Consider the following 8,648-nt stretch of genomic DNA (forward strand, 5'->3'; position numbering starts at 1 on the left):
ATGCAGAAGTCTGTGAGAAAAAGCCCCATTCTCTCATTAGGTATGTTCCCAGATCATACAAACACGTTTAATACATAGGGGAAAGGAAGGATGAATGTGGGGTGTTTGTTGCTGGCGGGCAGTGCAGTGTGGAGGGATATTGGGAGGGGGACACCCTTGTTCCTCCAGAAGGCTGCCTGGAGTCCCGGCCCCAGCCTCTGCAGGACATTTTTGAAGGGCACCAGCAAGGGCTGGAGAAGTGTTCAGAGATGACGCTGTCCAAGTCTGCCTTTCACGGAAAGCCCTCCCTCCCATGGCCATGGCTTATCAATGGCACAGCCGAGGCAAACCCGCTTGTCTTCCAGAGAAACTATTCCTTATCAGGGAAGGGTTGGGATTGGAGTCCATAGCACAGAGGATTATTTGTTCAGCCCAGCTGAAGATGATTTTACGTTGGCCCGGATGAGATTTTTCCAAAGCTGAGAAATGAAGGTCAGGCCGTAATTTTATCTGGAGTTATTTATAAACCAGGTGCTGGCCACTTAGTTGAGTGGCATTTAACATACAGTGGTTGGGGAGCTGGGGAGATTTCAGTGATGTGGATTTAACAACACCTTTTTTTGGGGACCTCAATAAAAAGCTAAAATGTGCAAAAAAAGAGAAAGAAGTAAAACTTAATGCCAGTCCTCAGTGGCCCCAGTAATAGATGTAACCCCTGAAAATGAAAATCCCGATACCAGCTGTCTGCTGAAATACATTTCATTCACATCCATAAACTTAATTAGTAGCTTTTCTTTTTCTTTTCTTAACCTGGATTTATGTCTTGCTCTCCGTTTAATTATTTCCTTGAGGCATCTTGTGTGCATCTATTGAAATAGGTTGGGAGTATAGCACTATTTCAATACAGTGCTAGTCTGACGCTGAATACTGAGGCTCTCAGAAACGAAATGGGCATGAAAAGGTGTCTTGCTCCTTCCTCTAACGGCAAGTTAGCAACCTGGCTAGGTATAGTTCTCTGTTCTGAGTGCCTATTGCTTTAGCTCAGGGACAGGAAACCAGCAGTCCTCCAGATCTTACTGAACCACAGCTTCCAGCATCCCTCACCATTGGCTCTCTGGCTCGGGCTGCAGGGAGTTCCCTTCAGCCTCCTCTCCTTGCAAGCAAAAAAAGATAATATTTACAGCATGAGCAGAACAAGCTTCCTTGGAATAAATAGCTTGTTCCAAGGGTTGACTTGTCATAGATTTAGAGATTCCTATATATGTTTACCCTGAAGTAAATTCAATGGATGTTTGCCCATCCTGTGAACATCATGGGAACACAGTGGGCTATCAATAGATTTGTGACAGTATAGCAGTGTGATTGTGTGCGTGTGCATGTGTATATATATATATGATATCACACTACTACAGTGTTATGTAGATTATACAGAAGTTCAGTCAATGAATTTCTAGAAAGTATGTTTAGACTACTGCAATGCGCTCTACATGGGGCTACCCTTGAAGAGTATCCGGAAGTTACAGCTGGTCCAGAATGTGGCCGCGTGGGCTATTTTTGGAGCCCCGAGAAGGGCCCATGTAACACCATTGCTCCGCGAGCTGCATTGGGTACCAGTTTCCGGGTCCAATTCAAGGTGTTGGTTATTACCTTTAAAGCCCTACATGGCATGGGGCCAGGCTACCTAAGGGACCGCCTCTCCCCTATCACTTCAACCCATCCCACCCATTTACACAGAGAGGGCATGCTTCAGATCCCCTCAGTAAAAGAACTCCATCTAGCGGGGTCCAGAAGGCGGGCCTTCTCTGCACTAGCCCCCGCTCTTTCTGGCCTTCAAAGGGCCTTGAAGACCTGGCTCTGTCACTCGGCCTGGGGTGAGGAGGGAATATCTCAAGCAGGGAGATGGCTAGCCTCATAGTGGCCGGCTGTCCCCGGCCCAATGTTCCATCTTCTTGGATTGTTCTTTTTTAGTATTGTTTTAATTCTATGTATATTATGTATTTTATATATATTTATAGTTTTAATGTCTTTGTAAGCCGCCCAGAGTCCCCTGTTGTGGGAGAGATGGGCAGTGGAGAAATCCAATAAATAAATAAATAAATAAATAAATAAATAAATAAAATTACCATTTTAAAGGCACAAAGATTGGCTCTTTGGGAATGCAGGTATTCTCATTTTCCTGAGTGGGAACGAACCATGTGGGCCAATTTTCTACAACCTAGTATCCTCCAGAGGTATTGCACTGCAGCTTCCACTATGGAGGGTACCACAAGGAAAGTATCTATGGAAAATCTCTAATCGTGTGCATAGCATTTCTGCTTAATGGTTCTTCCTATTCTATGTATATAGATGAATATTAATTTCAGGTCCTATGAACAAAACAAACTATTATCAAACAACACTATTTCTGAATAGAGCCTTAAAATCAGTGGTAAGCCGTAGTCTGCTTTCAATAAATACTACTGTTTTATTTTCGCTGCAATGGTGTTTTTAAATCTTATTTAATGGCAGTTTCGGTGGTTTTAATAGTTTAATTGGTTGTTTTATTACGTACGTATACTGCTATTTTCAGTTTAACTCTTTGGAGATGCGGCTTTTAAAATGATTACAAGCTGCCCTAGGAAAAGCAGTGCTTTGAATGGTGGCACCTAAACATTTAAATAAATAACTCCCAATTTAAAAGCCTTGGATCTAATCCAATGTTTATATGAAAACTATGTCTGCCTTGCTGGAGTTTGCTTTTTTACACTGATGCCTTTCCTAGAATCAGCACATCCCCTGGAGGATTTGATATGTATTCATAGATATATTATCTATCTATCTATCTATCTATCTATCTATCTATCTATCTATCTATCTATCTATCTATCAATCATCTATCAATCATCATCATCATCTAAATTTTATTGTGAGCCACCCACTTTTTTGTGAGATGGGCGGTATCTAAATTGGAAAAATCAATCAATCAATCAATCAATCAATCAATCAATCAATCAATCTCTTTCCAGAGAGGATCACAATACACACATACAAACTAATCACAGTTAAGCAACCCCACAACTTAGTATCTTTTACCACTAGTGCTAGTTAGTGGAATCTAGCCGTTTCTGTGACAATAGAAAGAGTTACCCCCACAATTCTCTTGATTCACTTTTCAGGGTTTGGTGGCATGGAAAAGAACAGGATCATGGTCTGAAGAGGAGACAAGGCCGATGAGACCGAAAGTCACCTGTGAGGAAAGGCTCTGCCCATGATGGGTGAACACGAGCCATGCATTTGGTTAACAGTCAGAAACCTGTCCTAATCCAGCTCTCATCCATCAAGGAGTAGAAGAACAGTCTAAGCAAATGCTTTGTATCCCTAGAAGTGACAATAGACATTTCCCCCCCAGAACCAGAAAATACACCTGTTGCCTGGAAAATAACGGAAGGTAGTTTGTTAATACTGGCCCGGCTTCTCCAAGGTGATGGTAGAAGGAAAACGGGCACCACTCACCACTGAGAAGCCCGTGGCAAAGCAGACTCTGTGAACAAACCCCAAATGAAGTGTGCCTGGGGGAGAGCACACAAGGTCCGCAATTTTTATCATCTCCATCCATTTTTGAATGGATTAAGATGATTATCTTTCTCGGCCGAAAAGCAAGGGTGCTTTATTTAGCTCATCTCATCCTTTTATGCTTTATTGCACTGGCCTTTTGCCAAGCCTGGGGCCAGCTCTTTCTTGTTCACTTGCAAACATTGCCTGTCATGTTAACACAATGGACTGAAGTCAAGCTGCTCTCTATTTATAGCATTCTTGGAACTGAGAACAGGAGGCGGACTGAAAATATATGTTTAATCGCTTTGCAGGAAAAGCTCCCATTATATTTTTTGATTACATAAGCACCCTAGATTGGAAAATCTGGGATCAGTTCAAGACTTTTTGATCAGGGGAGCTCTGCAAGTGCAGAAAATTAAAAACACAGATGGGGATTAGAGTTGAACATCGGGAGAATAATTTCCTTAAAAAAAAAAAGCTTAGTTCCATCAATGTATAAAAAGTATTAACAGTTATGTAACTTGTATAGCTCAGGTACATGTGAGACAATAATGCTAAATATAACAATTTTTTTCAGATGCTCTGCTGTTTTTCTTTAATACAGGTAAGATTATTTCCAAATGTATACTGATATTGCATTTCAGCAAAAACAGATAGACAGTCCCAAATCATCCACATTCTTTAATACCTGGAGTGTTTATATCGGCTTCCCCTATCCAATTTGGGGAAGGCTACTTTAGAGATGAATGGTAATTTATCTTTGAAGACTTGATCCATGCTTTACTTTGCATGCATGCTCTCACTCTCTTCTAATAGAAAATGGTGAAATGAAAGTTTCCAAATCTCTGATTTAGCTTTCCTGGCTGCAGATTACCCTAATCCAACACTCAAAAACCAGATAGGAATTATAGCAGTGTCATCCAGTATGGCAGTAGGTTGGGAAAAGGAAGCTTGAACCACATACCTAGCCAGTAACTCCGCTAAATGCAATGGAGCTTACTTCGGAGTAGCACATATAATATATATTTGAAGCAAAGGAATTTCAGTATGGCTTTCATTTGGTCTGGGTCTACCACAGAGGTTGAAACAGCTTCTTTCAAATTCTTAGGGCTGTCAGATCTGGACTGCAAAAAATCTGGATGACCACTAAATGGAGTGAGTACATCTGGTGGTCCTCTGGATTTTTGTACTCCAAATCTGTTAGCCCTGAAATTCCGTGTAGCTAATGATGTTGCTTTGTTTCTGTTTTTAGGAATAATGGTATAGGTCTCCTACTACGAAAAGATCAGCTCTAATTTGGCAGGCATATAGAATGAGAGTTGGGCAAATAGTACGGAGAAGCAAGAAGGAAGCTCTGTGGGAGGGAGATTCCCAAGGGTTACATCATTCCTCAATGGAAGAATCAGTTGGGTCACCAAAGACCTGGTGTCTGGCATCCTGGGAAGCAGGAGAAAGCAAAGGATGCAGTCATTCAGGTGCCACTAATTTGGAAGAGCATCTTTTTTCAAACTCTACAATAATATAGATGCTTTAAAAATAATATATGTTTCAAGAGATGCAATCCTAAATGCACAAGAACAGAGCTTTTTGATTATTCCTGACCAAAACAAGGACTAGACAATATGATGATGTCAATCTGTGGCAGCAAAAACTGTGGAGAGATTTGGGGCAGCTTAAAGGATCATCAGTTGATGCTGGCCTGACCGAAGGCAAAACATTATCCACTTTGTTAAGCGCTTTTGATGTCTCCAGTGCTCAGCTCCTGGGATTTGTTTCTTTGATAATTTAGGTAAAGAAATTCTGAGTGAAGCCTAGCAAGACTTGTGAAGTCCTCCAAGTTCTACCAAACTGCTGAAGGACAATTTGCTCTTCTCTGACTGCCACCTTGGGGAGAGAAGTGGTGTAAAATCACACCTTGGACTGCAAACAGGTTGGCCTGTTCCTCCAGGAGGTTAGGATTTCATCACTGTCTCAGATATTTTCTGGTCATGAGCTACCTAGCAACACTGATGGCCGCACATAGCCGCAGAAACACGTCACCATAAGTAGAAGTTTATCTAGGAACTACCTCAAGGAAAACTCTAGTGAATTAGCCATTGTATTTTGTTCAGAAGCTTGGACCCAGATCATAGGATTTCCACTGTCAGTGACGTATCCTACATTATTATCACTAGCATATGTGGACTTGAATGACTTTTTAATCCCTCAAAGTTTTCTTTTGCTAGTGCAAGACAATAAAGGGAATATGGTCGTGGCCAGACATCACCTTCTCCAAAGGGCAGACCTGCACTTTGTACTTGGCCTGTTGCCAGAATGGGCCACTCACCACTCCCTGAGTGCAGGAATGGATGGCGTTGCCTGTCTCTCACTCCCCCCACCCCCCACCCGCAAATGCACCCTCTGCTCGTGTCTTCCAGCTTTGACTCAAAACTGCTGTTTTTCCAGCCTGAGCCATCTTAAGCCCTTCGGGATGGGTGGTCTCTGGTGCTTCGTTCTGTTCTAGGAGCAGCCCCAGCTCCAAGGGGCCGCAGGGCCTAGCACACCCTCTCTCTTCCAGCGGCTGGTCACTGCCCTGGGCAGCCAGTTCACACTGGGCTGCTGGACTGCACTGTTCTCTGCTGGTCAGCCGTTGCTGTTTCTTTACGATCCTGAGGTTGAGTCAGTGAACCATCCTCAACCCCCGAAGCTCTTGCTCCATTCAAGCCTTACATCTCCCAGTGGGCACCCTTTCAGTTTGGATGAAGCAAATTCCCCTTGCTTTCCCACCATACTGCAAAGCTTCCCTTCCCTTCCCTTTATTTTTTAAAAGCATAGTTAAGTTGCAACTAAGAGCTAGTTTGGTCTAGTGGTTAAGGCACCAGGCTAGAAACCAGGGGACTGTGAGTTCTAGTCCTGCCTTAGTCATGAACCCAGCTGGGTGACCTTGGGCCAGTCCCTCTCTCTCAGCCCTGGGAAGGAGGCCAGGGCAAACTGCTTCTGAAAATCTCGCCAAGAAAACTGGAGGGACTAGTTCAGGCAGTCACTAGGAGTCAAGACTGACTTGAAAGCACCAAAAAAAAAAAAAAAAAGTTGCAACTAGGAACATTGCTATTGTCCTTTTGTGAGACTCAACTATCTCTTCACTACAAAGTTTCCATGGTTCTACAGAGGAATAAACCAGCAAAAGAACAACCTGTTCCCTATTGCTTTGATTTTTGTAGCATCAGAGCCGTGATGGTACCACAAGGAGAAGAACAAAAAAAGGGTCTGCATTATTGTCAAAGGAGATAGTGTGGGAAGAGGGTGAAAGCATCCATGTGTACAAACCTCTTCAAAAGTAATGGAAAGCCACAAGGACTAGTGAGGGAACAACCCTAATGGGAAAAGGCAGACTGGTTCACACAGGAGACAGCCAGCAAGGCCGCCTTTCCTGCATGGAAGAAAGACCAGTCAGGTCTTTTGATGGCCGTAGTTTGGACTGAGCACCAGCCTGGACCCACCATCAACCCCCTGCAATCCAGACTGGAATTTCTGAAGTTGGCTTAAGGAACCAGCAGGAACAGCCTGGGAGACAAGCAGTTTAGGCTGCAGTACAGAAATGCCTTAACCTGGTGAGCCAACATTTGGAGAGTTGTAGTCCAGTACTTAGGAAGGGCACATGTTTGGAAAAGTCTGTTCTAATATGAATTCAAAGCAGTAATATGGGGAGTATTATTTCTCAGTGGTCAACAATGTATTTTCTTCAATGCATGCGGCATCAGAGGCGATTCTGACAGTTCCTGTTTAAAATGGACTATGTCTCTAGGGAGGAGGAGAAAAACCATTATCTGCCTTAGATTCCAGATTCACACTTTGTGCTCCACCATGGCTTGTTGAACAAGGCACAATGGCCTTGTTTATATCTAACACTAAGCCTAGAACCATGATCTATATCATAGAATAGCCAGGTTATGTATTGTTTAAAGCCAAAACCAAACTATTATATGATTTAGAGTAATATATGAGTATACTATTTTCAGTAATGTTGTGCTAAATGGAGAAATGGCTTCATCTGGTATTGGTTAGTTCTTATTCTTAATATAGATATTTTAAGGATCTTTTAGGCATGTACAGACATAGACAAAATTAATTCCTTTTGACCAAATAAAAGAAAACAGGATAATCCATACCAATAATAATCCTCTGTTTCTATGTGTAAACCCTATAAACCTGTCCTTCACCCCATTTTATTTAGTAAAAACAAAACAACGTTTGTTAGCTGTTGCAAATTTTTCTCTTAGGCCATTCCTTTCTAGCTACTCATAGATATTTCACTTCCATTTCCCCTCTTTAATAAGTGGGAAAGCATTTTAACCTAGAAAAAATTGACAATATGTGTGAGAAATGGCAGAGTCTGGAGTTCCACATGGCTTTCTCACAGATTCTGCATACATGGAACTGCCAATAATAAAGTTTAGACCAGACACAAAGGAAGGCCACTTTGTCTGATGAGCACAATACACAACTTTTATCAACCTACACAACTCCCAGCAGAGGCATAATGACATCATGAATACTTGGCTTCTCTGCCCGCTTATAAGGTAAGGTAGCTGGAGTGCTCTAACAGGTCTACATGGACTGTGCAGTGGACCAAAAGCAAAGTCTGGTTTTCCCTTTAGGAAGCAGGACATGGAGGTCGTTATTATTCAACTGAAGATGATCCTCTGCTGAAAGCATCTGAGCCTTAATAACAGATCACAGTTTCCTTCCTTGGCAAAAGCTCCAATGTATTTCCAGATCCACTAATTCATTTCTATAGGACAACAGAGGTGAATCTGTAGTCCTCCAGATGCTAATAAAGTACAACTCCAAGCATTATCACCTGCCAGTCTGTATTTCAAATTGCAATTAAATGAAAATCTTTTCCTTCCTTCCTTCCTTCCTTCCTTCCTTCCTTCCTTCCTTCCTTCCTTCCTTCCTTCCTTCCTTCCTTCCTTCCTTCCTTCCTTCCTTCCTTCCTTCCTTCCAGATTCCAGTTATGAACTACAGTAGATTCAAAATAAAATCAATTAAATTAAATTAAACTGAATTAAATTAAATTAAATTGGAGTAAACAACCCTCTCCCTTTTGGCAAAACTGGATAGATTGGTAGAAACTGTAGTGCCATCAGTGTCAA

At 42.2% G+C, this 8,648-nt stretch overlaps 1 long non-coding RNA gene across 2 annotated transcripts; it reads left to right on the forward strand.

Annotated features, from left to right (window-relative positions):
- The first annotated feature begins 287 nt into the window (after window positions 1–287).
- On the forward strand, window positions 288–6,700 carry LOC148216333 (uncharacterized). 2 transcript variants are annotated; one of them, XR_015795756.1, is made up of 3 exons: window positions 317–471; window positions 3,135–4,117; window positions 4,766–6,700. It is a non-coding gene; the product is annotated as an uncharacterized LOC148216333 (long non-coding RNA). The 2 variants fall into 2 exon arrangements; XR_015795755.1 differs by having other exon boundaries at window positions 288–471; window positions 3,135–6,700.
- The last annotated feature ends 1,948 nt before the right edge of the window (window positions 6,701–8,648 follow it).

The sequence above is a fragment of the Python bivittatus genome, unplaced genomic scaffold (genome assembly GCF_059951505.1).
Source record: "Python bivittatus isolate LINGU-HERP-01145 unplaced genomic scaffold, Pbiv_v1 ctg000220_np1212, whole genome shotgun sequence".
Classification (NCBI taxonomy): Eukaryota; Metazoa; Chordata; class Lepidosauria; order Squamata; family Pythonidae; genus Python; species Python bivittatus.